At 43.2% G+C, this 19,571-nt stretch overlaps 1 protein-coding gene and 1 pseudogene across 3 annotated transcripts in view; one reads left to right on the forward strand and one right to left on the reverse strand.

Annotated features, from left to right (window-relative positions):
* Positions 1-244: 244 nt before the first annotated feature.
* On the forward strand, positions 245-5,936 carry LOC108588653 (leydig cell tumor 10 kDa protein homolog pseudogene; annotated as a pseudogene). The gene has a single exon (XR_013527890.1). The product of XR_013527890.1 is annotated as a leydig cell tumor 10 kDa protein homolog pseudogene (transcript).
* A 538-nt stretch (positions 5,937-6,474) lies between these two features.
* LOC103791227 (uncharacterized) overlaps positions 6,475-19,571 on the reverse strand; it is a 77,702-nt gene continuing 64,605 nt past the window's right edge. For both annotated transcript variants that reach the window (XR_013527888.1, XR_013527889.1), the window contains one exon: positions 6,475-6,608. The gene's annotated coding sequence lies outside the window, so the exon portion shown is untranslated. The remainder of the gene's footprint in view (positions 6,609-19,571) is intronic.

The raw sequence follows: 19,571 nt of genomic DNA on the forward strand, positions 1-19,571 counted from the left end.
TTTTGGTAGTTCTCAGCCTTTCTATCTCTTCATATACATCTTTTCTTTAGAGAAGTTTTGGCTTACAGCAAAGCTGAGCAGAAAGTAGAACCCCCCCCGACCTTTGCCTTTCTATCAAATATCTCTTGCCTCTTTGCTCTTCCTTCTTGGGCTCCAGTAATGTTAAATCATGAGATACCATGGTACATACTGTTCTATACCTCATAAATTCTGGTTTGTAGCATTTCTTTTAATTCTATTTTTCTTTTAGGTTTGTATTTTTATTGATCTTCAGGTTTACTGATGAGCTTCTCAGCTATGTCCAGTGTTGAGACACCTGAAGACTTCTTTTGATATCACCTCTTCTAGCTCTTCCACTTTTCCAACTTAGTTTTCATTTCTCTGAATTCCCTATCGATGCATGTTGTCCACTGTCTGTGGTAATTTTTTAATTTCAAAGTCCCTGCCTGATTCCAGCATCTGAGGGATCCCTGAGTTGATCTATCTCTTTACAATAAGCTTTCTGTTAACTTTTGTGCACCAGCTATTATGAACAAAATAGAATGAAATACTTGCAAGTGGGCTACCATATGTATAGAGGTGTGGGGTGGTGAGTCAATCTAGTCAGATGCTGAATTGGCTTGTGGCTTTTTGATGATGCTGGTACTTTAATTGCTTCCAGTTTTTCCCATGGGTCTGCCTTTTGTGCCTATGGTGCCAGAGGATTGTTTCCCTTTTCGTTCCCTCCATCTCAACTGGTCCTCTATGCCTGTGCGAGAAGGTTTCTCCATGCTCTGGCCCACTGTAGCAGTAGACAGCTGTGCTAGTTACAGTGCTCGGCTCATGGTTGCGGGCAGAGGGCTCCTCTTTTCTCCTTGCCCAGCCTTGCTCTCGTGCTGTTACTGTGTCTGGGCCTCTGAGGTGGCATTTCCTGAACAATTCTGCCCACCATCTTCATGCCAGCTGTACTCGATGTAGCCTTGACATTAAAGAATATCTTGCCCCTGTCCCCAGCAGTAGCAGCACACCTGTCGGTAGAGGAATAAAGAAGGGGGAAGACTGGAGTTTTCCTGCTCTTTTCCCCTGCAGAAGCTGAGGATTTTGCCTTCAGAGGCAATAGAGGAGAGAACATACTTTGCTCCTTACAAGAGCAAAAAAGCCCACTTGCAAGTATTTCCCTCCCTTCTCCAGAAGCTCTCTGGGTCTTTTGCAGACCTTGGTGGAAAGAGTTTTCCATGCATCTTCTCTTGCTGTTTCTAAGAATCCAGGGAATGGAGAAGTCTGTGCCTTGCCTCCAGCAGCCAGTGCTATCCTGCAAGGCACTCTGGTCTCTGTCGGTTGTCTTCATGCACAGCCAGTGGGGACTGTTGGCAAAGAGCTTGAGTGTGAACTTGGGTTTTGAGCCCCCAATGATTCCAAAATTTAGCCACAGTCTACCTTTAATAATTCTATCACTTCTTCCCTGACTACTACTTAGCTACCTCTGTGGCTGCCTCTCTTCCTCCTGTGCCATGCTGTGTTTGTCTTCCCAGAGGGGCTTAGCACTCCTTAGAACTTAATTCACTTGGTTGCCTTTCAACCTCAGCTCTGAGGACTCAAAAGATAGAACCATGTAGATTATCTGGCCCTTAGGGGGAGAATGTTCTCTTTCTACATATCTTCTATTGCTTCTAAACGGACGCAATACCTCACACTAAAACTTTCTTTGACTATGAGTTTCTTTTTGATCTATGGATTACTTTGTAATGGGACTCTCAGTTCCCAAATATAGGATGACTTTTTAATTGTATTTCTAGCCTATTTGCATTTACTCAGAACTCGCTTTGTGTGACTTGCCTCCTGAGGTTTTATTTGTATCTGACCTTTTTTTGGCAAAAGCTCCACATTGACTTGAATGGAACATGGTGTGCATTTACTGCGTGTAGTTTGCTATTTGTCCAAGTTTATTCTTTATGGTCTTCCAATCTTCAATATCTATCTTAGGAAGGTATATTAGTGTCCAAGTATACTGAAGAATTTTTTACCTTAAACTTCACATTTTGGTTTCTATATCATGATCAAGATAATACATGTCTCCAAACTAAACACTGTCACTTGGAGGGGATCATCCCTAATTTCTTGCCTCTATATTTCATCTAACATGTTAATACAGCTATACTAGCTTTTTGTTTTTTCAACTTGTCATGTTTTAGACATCTTAGATGACTAGATGTTCTGAAGCCTGACAGTATCTTAACTAAAGCATTTAGCCCTTTGAAGTTATTACTGATCCTTGGATTTAAGACTTACTAATTCCACGTGGTCTGCCTTTTCTTCCCCTGCTTGCCTCCTTTGATTACATTTTTGTCCCATTCTCTTCTGTTAATGGGTTTGAATATTCCAGGAGCAAATAAAGAAAACACGAGTGGTATCAAAACCTTAGTGCTCTATCTAAATCTAACATTTAAAGTTTATCTCTTAAGGTTCTGTCAAGATTATGTCTAGCCTGTGGGAGTCTCTGCAAGTAGACGAGATTTTGGAATCTGATTATTGACTCACCAGCTATCTATGGCAGCAAGACCACAATGGCAGATGTCAAGTGGAGTAATAACTTCCAGCATAGTGTAGTGATCATTCTTGAATTTTGGTACATATCAGAATCACCTGAGGAACTCGGAACACATAGAAGTCAGAGACTGTTGCTTCATCTAGCCTGGGCCTCTGCTTAATTGGCATACCAGGTGACTGCTGGAAGTTTGAGAAGTTCTGTATTAAAGCATCGTGATAAGAGATTTCTCCCCTGTGGAGAATGAGGATGACAGATGGAAGAGGACGTACAATTTCTCTAGCATTTGGGAGAGAAGCAGTAGAATCAGGACTGAGAAGTTGGTTAACTGCCAGACTATCACTAAAGACAACATGGAAGCCCAGACCAGCTACTTAAAAGCTATGATACCATTTAAAGGAGTTCTCATCTCCTACAGCCAAAGTGCAGCTGGTGCTGAAAGTCAAGCCTAGTGTATGACTAGAAAAACAGAGGCACAAGGAATATCAAGTTCTCGTACCTGGCAAGTCTTCTCAAGTCAGGATCTGACGAGAAAGGAGTAGAATGATACATCTTGGGAGACACACTCTAGATCCTTGAGTCCCCCAGAATTCACTGTTCATCTCCCCTTAAAAAACTTCCGCTGCTTGCCGGAACATGGTGCAGGGACAGCGCAAGTTCCAGGCGCACAAGCCAGCAAAGAGCAAGACTGCAGCGGCGGCCTCTGAAAAGCATCGGGGCCCAAAGAAAGGCAGTCATGTTATCGCTCCCAAGAAGGTGCGTGTCGTGCAGCAGCAGAAGCTCAAGAAGAACCTAGAAGTCGGGATCCGGAAGAAGATCGAACGTGACGTGATGATGAAAGCCAGCAGCAGCCTGCCCAAGAAGCCGGCACTGCCAAAGGCCCCAGCCAAGAAGAACAGGGCAGCTGCCGCCACCTCCTCCAACAAGGCGCCTTCCTGAGGACACTGGCCCAGCTCAGGCCAACACCCCACCCCCCACCTCTGTGATGGGATGTTGCAGTGATCCCACAAGCTGCAGTCTCAGGAAGAGGACCCTGTCCCCCAGCTCTGGGCCTTACCTAGAACTTCAGTGGGGGCCTGGCCCATGGGCAGGTGATCAGCAGATCTTAGCGTACTGAGAACTGTCCCCATGCCCCTTCCCAGGTCCTGCCTCCACAGGTTTAACCCAGAGTAATAAACCTGGCTTTGTCAAAACAAAACAAAAAAAATACAGAGGCCTCACCTGAGACACATGCATTAACCTCTTGAACTATGCCCCTGTCTTTCTGGCTACCAGGACAGTTGTGGGAAGTCACAGCCTGACCCAACTGGGTCAATCTTCCTGCTATAGGAGGAGAAGGGATTACTCACCAACAGATCTATGGGATCTGGCTATCTCCTAGGAAGGGAGACCTAGGAATGAGTCTTGAGGATGCTGGAAGAGGGAAGTCAGAATATAAGGCCTAGACAACAGAATATTTTTCCATAGGGACTCTCATGGGACTAACGAATGGTCTAGAGAGGATACGTGGAATCACTCCTAAAATGCTGCCAGCATGGGAAATCTTGGGGAGAAGGTTTTGAGGAAAATAATGGCCTATAGCAGCAGTTCTGAAGACCTATTTACATAATCAAATTCTGAAAGATTCAAAAACCTCATCCCAAAGCATCACACAACCTCTTGTAAAGAAACCAGTCTCTGGAGGTAGGGTACAAGCATCCATTTTAGAATTCCCTAGGTGACTCTAGTGTACAGCCATGTTAGAGAACCACTGATAACAAATGAAGAAGAGATGCCAGCTCTGCCTTGGTGTATTTTTTAAAAATTGGTCTGTAGGCCATAGTTGATAAGGATAGGGAGAGAGAAAGGGGCTCAAATGTAAACCTGATAAAATAAATAAAGTTCCAGAAAAGCCTCAATAATCTCAGGGAGGCCCCGGGGTTCACTTTATTCCATAAGAGTACTAGTGAAGTCACCAGCCTCACTAAAGCTAGTGGTGGCTTTATTATGTAGGCCCAGGTTGGTAAGGAAGGTTCCCATATAAATCCACAAAGCCAGAATGACCATTAGAAGTCCTAATTCACAGGGCTACTGGGCCACTGAAAATAGTGTAAAAAAAAAAATTGGGGGGTAGTGGTTAGCCCAAAAGGTGTTGCATGAGTTACCTAACCAGAAGAGACTAGTGAAGACTTGTCAATTGGCCCGATGGAAAGCCAGTATTTCTTGACCAATGGTCAAACCTGAGCCAGTACTGGCTAAGTCTGCTTGAGAAAGGACCCGCAATACCATATCACGTAACATCATAGTGATTTCCCCATGTCCTTCAAAGGAATTTATGGTCATTTGAGGAACTATACCCCTAGGGAAAAGTAAATACTCGGGTCTTTCAGAAGCTGCTAGATGCTGGGTTGGATATGTTACTGATATGAAGGGCCCAGATCCCCTCATGATGTTCCTTTTAGAGTGTGTGGGGTCAAAGTTCTCTCCCAAGCAGGTCTTGCAGTTCATCCTGTGAGTCTCTACATCTACTTTATGGTCATTCCATTGGCTGAATGCCTGGATGGGTGGGCTCACTTAGATGTTAGGTCAGGAGTAAATGAGATCTTTGCTAAGAGTAGAATAAGGATTCCTAAGGCAGGAAATACTAAGGAGAAACCCATGAAATTATCTTGCTGAAGACAGGAAACCAAGGTGGCTGCTCTATCTGGGTAGAATGGTAGAGAGAGTTTTCAAAGTCGTAAAGGATGCAGAAGCTCCCTGTCAGTTATACCCCCTTTAGTAATATCCCTTTCAGTGTACCTGTATGGCACCTGCAAAAATCAGATGGACTCGTGGTGGTGAATGATGAAGGACAATAATAGGCAACAAAGGATCACAGAAACTGCCTCGTCACTGTGTAGGTCAGAGGCTGCCAGTCTGGTAGACCTGAAGATGGCCTCCTGTCCACAGCTGATGCATCAGCTTTGCCTTGGATAAATGGCTGCCTTGAAATTCCTGTGTATTTTGAATAGCCATCATTTGCTATGACCAGAATGTAGAATACAAATATTGTTCTCGCCAAGGGTACAAAACAGGAGTGGCTGTCCTTGGCATCTATTTAAGAGAACCACTCAAGGAATTTGTGCTTTTCTTCAGTCAGTTCTGGTTCCTGGCTGAGAGGTTCCTCCCAGGGGTCTCAAGTCCCACTTAATACTGGCAGGTCATTTTGGATAAACAAAGAAAATGACTATAAATGACTGAGGTAAAGCTTTTGCTATAGAATGTGTCTAGGCAGTGGCTTGTCTGGGATTCACTAGGTGTGTCCTGGTGTTCTCACATTTGGCCCCCCAAAAAAAGTTATAGCCAGTCTGGTGCTTTTAATTGGGGTCTCAGACTTCTTGAAGTAATGTCTGGGTTTCCCCTCCAGGCAAACCAAGCTAGACCATACGAATGAGGGCTGAGGTGACAAATGTGGAATGGATGGTGGAGGAGGTGGGGACACAGTATTGGTGATCTTTTCTACAATGGGTTCTCCTAAAGGTGCCAGTGTAGTTTGGCATGTGAGGTTGAAGGATCCACACCTGTGAAAGGAACAGAGCAAAAGCAGATTAAGCAGATGAAGAAGGGAACACTGAAGCAGGTCAAAGCCTGAACCAACACAATAAAGGGAGGTGTAGTGTGCGTGTTGTCCATCAGGGTCCTCATACTTGGCCAGAGGGACCAGGCCCACATTTTTCCCCCTCACTGGGTTACAGGATGTAGGTTGCCTCAGGAAGAACACCTAGAACAAGGAGACTCTAACAAATGCAGACCCTGAAGGAGATGGTGACCTTGTAGATTTCACTCCCAGACTGGCTGGCAAGCAGAAGCATTGGCTTTGGTTCTGAGTGTGACATGGCTGAGCAGCGGGGAGCTAAAGCTACAGGAAGTGGGAGGGCACATAGACCATGGGCAGCAGCCTTGGTGACATTATTATACTCGCCCATGGCTCACCTTCCAGCTTGCTGTCCCATGGCCACCAAGATGATCCAGCTCTTGCTATCCATTCTTCTACTTAGTTTTGATGTCTCCAAGCAGATCTTGTCAGCGATTGTTCCCTGTTGAGGATGAGTTCAGTTACCCAGACCTGAAGGAGAAACAATGCTTGGTTCTTTCTCCAGGTTATCCCACTCTTAGAGAACGACAGTCTCCTATTGCTGTCTCACCACCTGGTAGTGATGGTCCCATTCCTACCTAAGCATGGATTTACCCCATGGTCCAGTATTATCAGAATCCTTGGGCATGATTATATGAAGCCATCCTGATCAAAGGGGATGGAAAGACTGGGACGTGGCCTGGATGGTTTGACTAGATGAACTGGGGAGAGAATAACTTTGTTTTCCAGGATGACCCTCTGCTTGCTCCTTCCCCCAAAACAAAAAGCACAAGTAAAGAGGGGCACCATCCATCAGAGAGATGCAAATCAAAACCACATTGAGATACCATCTCACGCCAGTTAGAATGGCGATCATTAAAAAATCTGGAGACAACAGATGCTGGAGAGGATGTGGAGAAAAAGGAACACTTTTACACTGTTGGTGGGAGTGTAAATTAATTCAACCATTGTGGAAGACAGTGTGGCGATTCCTCAAGGCCTTAGAAATAGAAATTCCATTTGACCCAGCAATCCCATTACTGGGTATATATCCAAAAGACTATAAATCATTCTACTATAAGGACACATGTACACGAATGTTCATTGCAGCACTGTTTACAATAGCAAAGACCTGGAATCAACCCAAATGCCCATTGATAATAGACTGGATTGGAAAAATGTGGCACATATACACCATGGAATATTATGCAGCAATCAGAAATGATGAGTTCGTGTCGTTTGTAGGGACATGGATGAATCTGGAAAACATCATCCTCAGCAAACTGACACAAGAACAGAAAATGAAACACCGTATATTCTCACTCATAGGTGGGTGATGAAAAATGAGAACACATGGACACAGAAAGGGGAGTACTAAACACTGGGGTCTATTGGGGGGAAAAGGGGAGGGCCAGTGGGAGGGGGAGGTGGGGAGGGATAGCCTGGGGAGAAATGCCAAATGTGGGTGAAGGGGAGAAGAAAAGCAAAGCACACTGCCATGTGTGTACCTACGCAACTGTCTTGCATGCTCTGCTCATGTACCCCAAAACCTATAATCCAATAAAAAATTAAAAAAAAAAAAAAAGAGGGGCACCATCCTCACTGAAGCTGGTATCTGTCTCCATATACCAGGATAGATAAGGGAGGTTGTTACAGAACTGGGCTCTCTGGTATCCACGGGAATGAGAGAATGCAGAAATAGCAAAGGTCACAGCACTCAACCATCAGAGAACATGGACTTCATTACCATGAGTCGCAAAACCAGGAACAGCAGAAGCCCTTATTCACAGGGCTGTGGATCACCACAGTGTATCTAGTGGAAAGAAATGGGTGACTGATGAAGGTATTTGCTTGACTTACATAACCAGAGGTGAAGAGTCGGTTAGTAGAAGACTGACGCCAACTGCCCCAATAGAAAGTCACCATCCTTTGCTCAATACTCACTTCAATACTGGCTAATTCTTAAAGGATGCTACAATACCACAGCAAACACATGTAGTACTCATGTATATCCTTCCCTGAAGGTATCTATGGTCACTTATGAGGAAGTAGACCATGAGGAAAGGAGAACTATAAGCTCTTTCCGGAGTTGGTGGATGCAGGGTTGGACTAACCAACATGAAAGGATTAAGACTTTCCTCATAGAGTAATGGTGTATGGCCCAATTAAAGTCCTCACCCAAGCTAGTCTTAGTCCAGTGAGTCTCTGCATCTGCTCTGAACACTGCACTGGTCTCTGAATGCCTGAAATGGATAGACCTACTTAGTAAAGCCCTTTGGCTTCCTGTTCGGAAGATGAACGGTTATAATGGTGGCAAAGACAATAAAACTGCTCTAGGGTCAAGGTTAGTAAATCAGAAGTAATATCACAACTGGGTTGAATGATAGAGATTAATGTTCCTTAATAGTCTCAAAGGATGCAGAAATAGTGGTCCAATCAATCATATCCCTGTTCAGTTTACCTATACAGTCCCTGCAAAAGTAAGATGGGCTTGTTGTAGACAATGGAATAGAGCAATGAACAATAAATGATTAGATTACTATGGTATACTGGAGAGCTCAGAGGCGGCTGGCATGACAACCTCTTGCCCAAAGTTGATGCATTAGCTCTAGTGCCTTTGATATCAGCTGTCTTGAAAAATGCATATATAACTTGAACCAATATGCATTAATTGCTGTGAATAATAGGTACAATAAAAGGGTGTTCTATGATTAAGGTGCTGTAAACAGGAGGGGCTACTCTGAAACATGTGCTTCACCTTGCCACAGCTTTATGCTCTAGACTAGACAGTGTTACTGGAAAGGGACAAACTTTCCTACCATGGGAGACAAGCTCTACACCAAACTCAGCTATGTGTGCCACAAGTCATTTTGGACCAACAGGTAAAAAGATAGATCATGAGAGCAAGGGCAGTTGCTCCAAATGCAGCCAGGCATGACTTTTGTGGGATTCACTGGACATCCCTTGTTGATCCTATGACTAGCAACAACCAGGAGTGTCAGTAACCATGGCCTGATAACCACTTTGTAACCAGGGACTCAGACCCTTAAAAGATGAATGCATCAATGACCCCTCTGTGCAAGTACCCTAGACCACACAAACAAGGGTTTCGGGTGAATGACTTCTAATAGAGGTGGTAGATAAAGAATGTAATAACAGCACTGACTTGTTGCAGGTTTTGGGCCTCCTAAAGCAGGTACCTATCTAGTTTGGGGTATAAGACATGTATACAATCCTGAGATTGGGTAGATGGGCAAAGTCAAACACTGGAGCTAAGCCAGAGAGCCTCAACCAACCAGAAATGGGGAAGCCATAATATGACTGTTAATCAGTGTCCCATGCTGGGTTGAAAGGACCCGGGCTTGTTTTTCCCCTACACTCAGTCACAGATACAGGCAGCCTCAGGAACATCACCTAGAACAAGGATATTCTAACAGAGCTGGTGACCCTGTACATCCCAGGCTAGGTGAAAGGTGGAAATAGCTATGTGAGCCAGGTCAGGTTGCCAGGATGGGTGTATGGAGCAGGGTTGCAGAAGTTAAAGGTACCTGGAAAGCCTAAGAAGGATCCCAGTAGTGGCCTTGGCCGTGTCCTTACACTTACTTGCCTGATTTGCTGTTGGCTCATGTGACCTCTCCCCTGGGACAACAGGATTGCCAGGTTGTTGCTGAGCTTTTTTTAATGATCTGAGGTCACCTACTGCCTCTCCTTTGTAGTTGGTATTTTTGCCCATTCTTTAGTTGACCCCATTCCATTGGTATGGCCTGAGGTTTCCTATTGCTGTCTTCTCACCTGTTAGCGGTGGTCCTCTTCTTGCTACCACATCTGTTCATATTGTTTGCCCAGAGTTAGAATTCCTGAGCCCATCTGCATTGGGTCTTCCTAATCTGTGAGGGTGGGAAAGGCTGGTAGGTGGCTTGGGTAGTTTGCATAAGTAGGGATTCTAGGGTACATGCTTCTGCCAAGAATACTCAGAGTTGAGGAGTAAATATCAACCCAGGCACCCCTGAGGCCTGGGAAGGCTAAGTACTGAAAGAACTACAAGCATAGTGAACCCTGTATAAAAACCTTACAACAGGCTCACTGGAATCTTCCTGTACCACAAATCAGTGATGGTTCTAGAGAATGATCATTAGTCTTCTGACCTCAGAGACATTCTGGTGCTATGTATCTAAAGTTCACAGCATAGTAGTTCTGGATTCAGATAGAGTCTAGACTCACCTGCCTTGAGTGGTGGCTCTGGCGGTTCTAACACTATTTTGGACCTTTCCTGCAGTCTTGGGAGAAAAGCTGCTACCTCAGTACCACAGAACAAAGGATCTGCAGGGCTTGCACGGGGAGTCTCCAGTTTGCTTACGGCATCGCCCAGTGACACTCCACCCTGTGGATGTGTGGCCTTTGAAGACCCTCTAAATGCATGCCAAATGTGCAGGGGAGTTTATCTTCTCCAGGGAAGACTTTCCAATGGGAGAGAGGAGCTAGTGGATGACCTTATTTGACTCATTGAGAAGGATTATTGGAGAAGACTTGGCCTCCATAAAGACTTAGGAGCAGACTGAGCAATTAGCTTGCTGGGTAGCAATGGCTCACACAGAACACTTTCTCTTACTGACTGTTCCTCTACTGCTGCCTCTTGTTTTTCTTTGGATTTGTCACTATCCTCAAATGTCAGCAAACATGTTTTTGCCTAAGGATCTATATTCTAGGACACCTGGCCTGAAATTTATTAACTGTACTTGCCAAAATTTAGATGTTGAATCTAATCAAGAACCTGAAGCTTAACTTAGGAGATAAACAACATGGTGGAGTAGGAAAATGGTGGCTAGGCAGCAGGACTAACTTGCGGCTCCCACTCAGACAGCAGCAAGTGGAGACTTGCATTTTGAACTTACATACCAAGAACGATTGCAGGAGTATACCAGACAAGCTGAACATACCAGACAAGTCTGAAAGCAGCTTGCCACTGCAGGCTCTGAGACAGCCAAAACACTGGGAGCCAAGTGAGGCAGGGGAACGTCCGCAGCTGAGCACACATCCTCACTGAGGAACCTGAAGATCTAGATCATGGGAGGAGAATTTAACCTTACCAGGAGCTGAGACGAATATAGAAACCTGAACAAAACATGGGGGTAGAGGAAGTGGCAGGAAGAGGCCTGTGGGTGCACGCTATCCCCAGGGAAGTCATTGGACTTTGTCTCACAGGGGTCCTTGGGGGAGGGCTGCCAGTGGAATTGGGGAAGAACCACAGAGGAAGAACTTTCAGCTGAAATTTGTAACAATTTCTACTGAAGGTGAGATCTCCTGGACAGAATTCGGGGGAGGCAGGTGAGCAGGGAATACGGATGCAAGAACAGAAGCGGTGGCAGGCCGGGAGGCATGAAACATTGAAAGCCCTCCTTGCTTTGTCAGCTTGGAAACTCCTAGTCTAGGGCGAGTTTTCAGCCCTGCTCATGGCTGCCTGGAAATAAACTCAGTGCTGTTGTCAGTGGGCATGGTGGGAGTGAGGCTGGTATTTCTGGCTATGTGGGAGCTGGGTAAGCCTGTCACTGCTGGCTTTCCCCTACTTCCCTGGCAACCTGCAGAGACAGCCATAATTCCCCTAGGAACATAACTTCTTTGATCTTAGAACCACACCCGCTCCAATCTTCCACAGCAGCACCAATAGCAGCAAGCCCCATAATTGTATACCTAGAAAACCCAAACATGTATCTAAAAAGCTCCTGAAACTAATGAATTAACCGAAGTTTGAGGATACAAAACAAACATACATAAATCAGTAGCACTGCTATACACCAACAACCAAGCTAAGAAATCAAGATGTCAATCCCTTAATAGCTGCTAAAATAAAAAACTTAGGAATTTATCTAAAAAGGTGTGAAAGATCGCTACAAAGCAACTACAAAGCACTGCTTAAGGAAATCATAGATAACACAAATGGAAACACATTCCATGCTCAGATGGCTAGAGTCAATATTGTGAAAATGACTATATTGCAAAAGCAATCTACAAATTGATTGCAATTTCTATCAAAATACCATCATTCTTCATAGAACTAGAAAAACAATCCTGAATTAAAGAAACTAAAAAAGCTTGCATAGCCAAAGCAGGAATAAGCAAAATGAACAAATCTGGAGACATCACATTAATCGATTTTTAAAGTAGACTATAAGGCTATAGTCACCAAAACAGAGTGATATTGGTATAAAGTCACGCAGACCAATAGAACAGAATAAAGACCCCATAAACCCAAATATTTATGGTCAACTGATCATAGACAAAACAAAGTGGGGAAAGGATACCCTATTCATAAATGGTGCTGGGAAAATAGGCAAGCCCCATGTAAAAGATGAAGCTGGATCCTCATCTCTCACCTTATACAAAAATCAACTCAACATCAAGTACTTAAATCTAAGATCTAAAACCACAAGAATTCTAGAAAACATCAGAAAAAAAAAACCCCAGACACTGGCTTAGGCAAAGACTTCATGACCAAGAACGGAAAAGCAAATGCAACAAAAATAAATAGGTGGGACTTAAACTGAAAAGCTTCTGCACAGCTAAAGAAATAATCAGCAGAGTAAATGAGACTACCCAGAGAGTGGGAGAAAATCTTAGCAATCTATATATCTGGCAAAGGACTAATACCCAGAATCTACAAGAAAGTCCAACCGGGAAGAAAAAAGAATCCCATCAAAAAGTGGGCAAAGGACATGCATAGGAAATTATCAAAAGATGAGATACAAATGGCCAAAAAAACAAGAAAAATGCTCAACATCACTAATTATCAGGGAAATGCAAATCGAAACTACAATGTGACACCACCTTTACTCCTACATTAATGGCCATTAAAAAGGCAGGGTGCAGTGTTTCACACCTGTAATCCCAACTCTTTAGGAGGCTGAGGTGAGTGGATCACCTGAGATCAGGTGTTTGAGACCAGCCCGGTCAAAATCGTGAAATTCTATTTCTACCAAAAATTCAAAAATCAGTTGGGTGGGATGGCAGTTGCCTGCAGTCTCACAAAAATTGGCCTGGATGTGATGAAAAGGGAACACTTCTACACTGCTGGTGGGAATGGAAACTAGTACATCCACTGTGGAAAACAGTGTGGAAGTTCCTTAAGCTAAAAGATCTATCATTTGATTCAGAAATCCCACTAAGTATCTACCCAGAGGAAAAGTCATCAATCGTTTGATCCAGAAATCCCACTACTAGGTATCTACCAGAGGAAAATCATCATACAAAAACTTGCACATGCAAGAACCACAGTATTATTGGGCTTGGGGTGCACCCTAATTCAGATATGGCTGCAGTAACCAAAAAATTAGATCACTATACCCATGTCCCTTCAAATACCTGGAATGCCTTCCCAAGGGATGGGGATATACAAGCCCAGACTGTAGAGACTACAATAAATACCTAACTCTTCAATGCCCAGATACCAATGAACATCCCCAAACATCAAAACCATCCAAGAAAACATGACCCCACTAAACAAACGAAGATTGTTTTAGAGAAACTTCAGACAGAATTCAAAATAGCTATTTTGAGAAAACCCAAAGAAATACAAGATATAAGGAACTCAGAATCCTATCAGATAAATTTAACAAACAAGTAGACATAAAGAATCAGATATTCTAGAGTTGAAAAATGGAATTGACATACTAAAAAATGTGTGGGTTTCTTAACAGCAGAAGGGATCAAGCAGAAGAAAGGATTAGTGAGCTTGAAGATGGGTTATTTGAAAATACAATCAGAGGAGATAAAAAGAAAGAATGAAGTATGCTCAAGGGCATACTTCATTCTATTTGCCCATAGACTCAAGGGCAAATCTAAGAGATACTGGCTTTAAAGAGGAGGTAGAGAAAGAGATGGGGGTAGAAAGTTTATTCAAAGGGATAAGAGAACTTTGTAAACCTAGAGAAAGATGCAGTATTCAGGTACAAGAAGGTTGTAGAACACCAAGCAGATTTAACCCAAAGAATATTACCTCAAGGCATTTAATAATCGTACTCTTAAAGGTCATGGAAAGAATAAGAATCTTAAGGGCAGCAAGAATAAAAGAAACATACAATGGAGCTCCATCCAATACATCTGGCAGCAGACTTTGCATAGAAACATTACATGCCAGAAAAGAATGCCATGACAAAGTGCTGAAGAAAAAAAACTTACCCTAAAGTATTATATCTGGTTGACAATCTCCTTTAAACATGAAGGAGAAACACTTTTGCAGACAAAAGCTCAGGGAATTTTATTTATTTATTTATTTATTTTTGAGACGGAGTTTCACTCTTGTTACCCAGGCTGGAGTGCAATGGTGTGATCTCGGCTCACCGCAACCTCCGCCTCCTGGGTTCAGGCAATTCTCCTGCCTCAGCCTCCCGAGTAGCTGGGATTACAGGCACGCGCCACCATGCCCAGCTATTTTTTTTTTTTGTATTTTTAGTAGAGACGGGGTTTCACCATGTTGACCAGGATGGCCTCAATCTCTGGACCTCGTGATCCAACCGCCTCGGCCTTCCAAAGTGCTGGGATTACAGGCTTGAGCCACCGCGCCCGGCCAGCTCAGAGAATTTATTAACAGAGGACTTGTTCTACAAGAAATGCTAAAGGGAGTTCTTCAATCTGAAATAAAAGAACAATAAGCAGGAAGAAACATCTGAAGGTACAAAACTCAGTGGTAATAAGTACACAGAAACACAACATTGCAACACTAATTGTGGTGTGTAAACTAATGTTTTAAGTAGAAAGATGAAAAGATGAACAGATCAAATAACTGCAACTTTTCAAGCAGATAGTACAATAAAAAATAGAAACAAAAAACAAGGAGACAAAGGTTTTAGTAGTTTTCATTGTTTTATGCAGTCGGTGTTGTCATCAGTTTAATAGGTTATATTGTAAGCCTCATAGTGTTAGTCTCAAATCCGAAAACAGATACATAAAAAGCAGAAGAAAAAAATTAAAACATACCATGAAAGAAAATCAGGTAGAAAACAGGAAGGAAGACTCCAAAATCAAACAAAACTGGTGTAAGTCCTTATCAATAACATCGAATGTAAATGGACTAAACTCTCCAATCAAAGGACAGAGTGAGGTTAATTACAAACCCAAGACCTGGCTGGGCACAGCGGCTCATGCCTGTAATTCTGGCACTTTGGAAGGCCAAGGAGGGTGGATCACTTGAAGTAACGAGTTCGAGACCAGCATGGCCAACATGGTGAAACTCCATCTCTACTAAAAATAGAAAAATTAGCTGGGCATGGTGGCAGGTGCCTGTAATCCTAGCTAGTGGGGAGGCTGAGGCAGGAGAATCACTTGAACCTGGAAGGTAGAGGTTGCAATGAGCCCGATATCTCACCATTGCACCCCAGCCTGGGTGACAGAGTGAGACTGTCTCAAAACACACCTATACATGACTCAATGATCCATTGTCAACAAGAAACACTCTTCACCTATAAAGACACACACAGACTGAAAGTGATGGGACATGGAAACCAAAAAAACAGGAGTAGCTACACTTGGATTAGACAAAATAGATTTCAAGACAAGAACTAAAGAGATGAAGGTCATTATATAATAAAGGGGTCAATTCAGTCAGAGGACATAAAAACTGTAAAGGTATATGCACCCACCACTGGAGCACCTAGATATATGGTAAATGTTACTCAACCTGAAGAGAGAGACTGCAATACCATAATAGCAGGAGACTTCACCCCACTTGCAGTAATGGGCAGATAATCCAGACAAAAAACCAACAACCATCAGACTTCAACTGCACTATGGACCAAATGGACCTAGTAGATATTTGCAGAACATTTTGTCTAATGGCTACAGAATACATTCTTGACAGCAGATGGATCCTTCTCAGGAAAGACCATATGTTAAGCCACAAAAGTCTTAAAACATTTTTTTAGAAAAATAATGTATTTTCTCTAACCACAATGGAATAAAAGTAGAAATTAATAAAGAAATTTGAGAAAGTATACAAATACATAGAAGTTAAATACACTTCTGAATGACCAGTGAATGGTTATTTGGTGAAATTTGCCACCAAATTCTTTTCCAGACATATCTGATGATCTCTCTCCTGGCCAAATGTATGTCCTTGCCCCTTTTGCTTAGTTGGAGCCATAGGTCTAACTTTGGCCAATACGTTCGGAGTGGAAGTGACATGTCTCTTCCATGCCAGGGCACAGAAATGTTGATTCCAGATTCTTCAGAGCTTTTTTCCCTCTGGCAGCTACTGTCAACCTTTGAGATAGTGACTGTTCTGTCAGCCCTAAGTCCTTGATTGAGTATAATACATGCTCTTTCCTGTTGAATGCAAAGGACATACAGCATATGTGAGAAATAAGTCATTGTAGATTTAACTGCTGAGATTTTGAGGATTGGTTTTCATTGCAGAATACCATAACCTATTCTGACTGAAACATACACAACAGGAGACACGGACAAGGCTGTTTTATAGTACCAATGTTCACAATGGCTTTGGAAACAACCCAAAAACCTGTCCCCTGGAGGAGGATGACTAAACTGTGGTGTATTTACTCAGTAGGTTATTCAACAGTGAAAGTAAAATAACTAGTGACATGTATCAATACATACGAGCTTTAGCAATGTAAATAAAGTGACAGTAAATCCAAAGGATAATTTATAAATATAACACATATTTTCATATATGTAACAAGATGCCCTTTGAGAAAACTAAAAATCAAATACTTGCTAAGAATACACATAGACATTATAAAATCATAGAAAAAAAGCAGAAAAGTGACAACCACAGGATTCAGAAGTAGTTACCTGAAGTAGGAAGAGCCATGGAGTAGGATGAAAATGGCATTGTTATATGTAGACTATTATCAAGATCTCGATTTCTGAGGAGTAGCAGGGGAATAAGTATATTATAAGTACAATATTATTAAGAATAGCTAAATGGCAGTTTATTCATGATTAAACACTTTAGGAACTAGAATCATAGCTAATTCATAAACTAAATCTACATACCTGAGATTGTTACACATAAAGAAATGGTCCCATTGTTTCTATCTTCACAGAAAGAGGAACATATATGTGGTTGGGTTCTCAGTCACCCAGGGTTCAGTTAAATACAGATGTGCACCTTTTACCAGCATTAAGTTCTGAGAGTAGGATGACCTGTGACCAAAAGTATCTTTTTGGTAGGATCCAAATCAGCCAGACTGAACATTCATATTTTTCTTCTATAAGGTTCTTAGTTATATAAATGCTTAAAGGCTGAGCAGGAGGTAGTTTCTGCATGAAACAAAAAAATGAATGATGCAGCGATTACCTGTTGACCATTCTTGTTTGTGCCTATAACTCTGCCAGGCATTGCTCCAAAGAAAGACTGGGGCTAGGATAGTACATGAGAGCTCTGAAGGCAGAAAAATCTGTTTGTTGGGACGTGCAGGCAAACAAAATATATGTTATGGAAAGTAAAGGAAAGTCCCTAATCCAGACTGCTAATGGGAGGAGAGGTGACCCCACCGCCACTATCGCCACAACTGATGCTTAAGGTACAAATAAGATCTATCCAGGTAAAAGGGTTGGAATCATAGAGATTATGGAAGATAAAATAAAAAGACGGGTATCTCAGGCTGAAAGCAGTATGCATAAAAACTCAAGTGGGGCCAGGCGCGGTGGCTCAAGCCTGTAATCCCAGCACTTTGGGAGGCCGAGGCGGGTGGATCACGAGGTCAACAGATCGAGACCATCCTGGTCAACATGGTGAAACCCCATCTCTACTAAAAATTACAAAAAAAAATTAGCTGGGCACAGTGGCGCGTGCCTGTAATCCCAGCTACTCAGGAGGCTGAGGCAGGAGAACTGCCTGAACCCAGAGGGTGGAGGTTGCGGTGAGCCGAGATCGTGCCATTGCACTCCAGCCTGGGTAACAAGAGCGAAACTCCGTCTCAAAAAAAAAAAAAAAAAAAAAAAAAAAAAACTCAAGTGAAGCTGGTTTTGGTCAACTCTAAAGTTTAGTCTGGCTGTACAGAAAACAAAGGGGAGAATGACGAGGAAATGTGAAGAACAAACAGATCATGCAGCACCTTGCAGGAGTTGGATTTTAGCCTGAGGACAGTAAATCAGACTGGGTGTTAATCAGAGGTGTGATGTCAGATTTGCATTTCGGAAAAGTGTCTCTGGGCTGCTGTGTGCAGGGAGATGATTTACAGGGTGGATGAGAGTTCCCACAGGAAACAGCACACTCATGGGGGTCAATCAAAGAAAGTTTAAGAAAGAGCTACTTACGGAAGTGTAGGCAAATCAAGGCACCATGAAGGGGACAGTACAGCACCCAGGAAGTAGCGAGAGCAGAGCCTTCACCACACACCAAGCCAAGAGGGTCAAGGTAGCATAGCTGTGTACCAGGGCTTGGTGGGAGCTGGAGCCAGGAAAGTGGCCACCTAGCAAGTTGTGGCTCCAGAGGAATGCCACTTGCAAAAACCGTGCCTGGAAGGAAGAGGGAGGGATACCCTGACTGCCATGTCCTTCTAACCCTTGACTTTTCTGCCTATGCCTCCCACTGGCCTAATCCTACCAGAAGACTGATGGCACAGGAGTCCAGGTGATGCAATCCGTAAAGGTCAGCCTCCTGGATACAGAAGGATGTAGAGGAGAAAACATGCACAGGAGGCTTGTTACGGACTGAATGTTTGCATCCTCCACTTCCCAGTTTGTTGAAGCCCTAACCCCCAGTGTATGGTATATGGAGGTGACCAGATTTAGATAAGGTCATGAGGGTAGAGTTCGCAATGGAATTAATAACCTTACAAAGAGCAAGAGAGATGAGTCTCTTCCTCCCATGTGAGGAAAAACAACTGTGTCTGTAAATTAGGAAAAGGGCCCTCACCAGGAACAAAATTTGCTAGCACCTTGACTTTGGACTGCCCAGCCTCCAGAACTGAGATATGTCCATTGTTTAAGCTACCCAGCCTATATTATTTTGTTATGCCATCCAACGTTGATGAAGACAAAGGTCTGGTGTTAATTCCAGCATTAGGTGGGCTTGAACTAGGGACATGGCATAGCAGATAAATGGTAAGATTTGAATGAGATTTAGTGAGTCCATCCAACTAGAGAACTTGTGTCCAAGTGATGATGGGCACAGAAGCACTACAGACATGGTCCACAGAAGGGACTTCCTTTCCCCCTCCATGTGGGAACAGGAGGGCTCAGGAATAACTACCACCCTTCAGCAACCTTACTTCTCCCTAGGAGAGAAATGGTTAATGCAGTAGGTCAGAATCTGACATTCACAGTGCCATGCTTCCCTAGTGGATAGAGAGATGTGTCGGTGCTCTTACACAGCAGGGCTTTTCCTTACTTCTTCACATCCAGCATCCACATCTTATCATGGCCTTGACCATGGGTAGAATTAGTCAGCTGAGTCAGGGCCCATCCTATCCTCTGGCCATATATCTCACCCAGTGATCC

This window comes from Callithrix jacchus, chromosome 16 (assembly GCF_049354715.1).
Source record: "Callithrix jacchus isolate 240 chromosome 16, calJac240_pri, whole genome shotgun sequence".
Classification (NCBI taxonomy): Eukaryota; Metazoa; Chordata; class Mammalia; order Primates; family Cebidae; genus Callithrix; species Callithrix jacchus.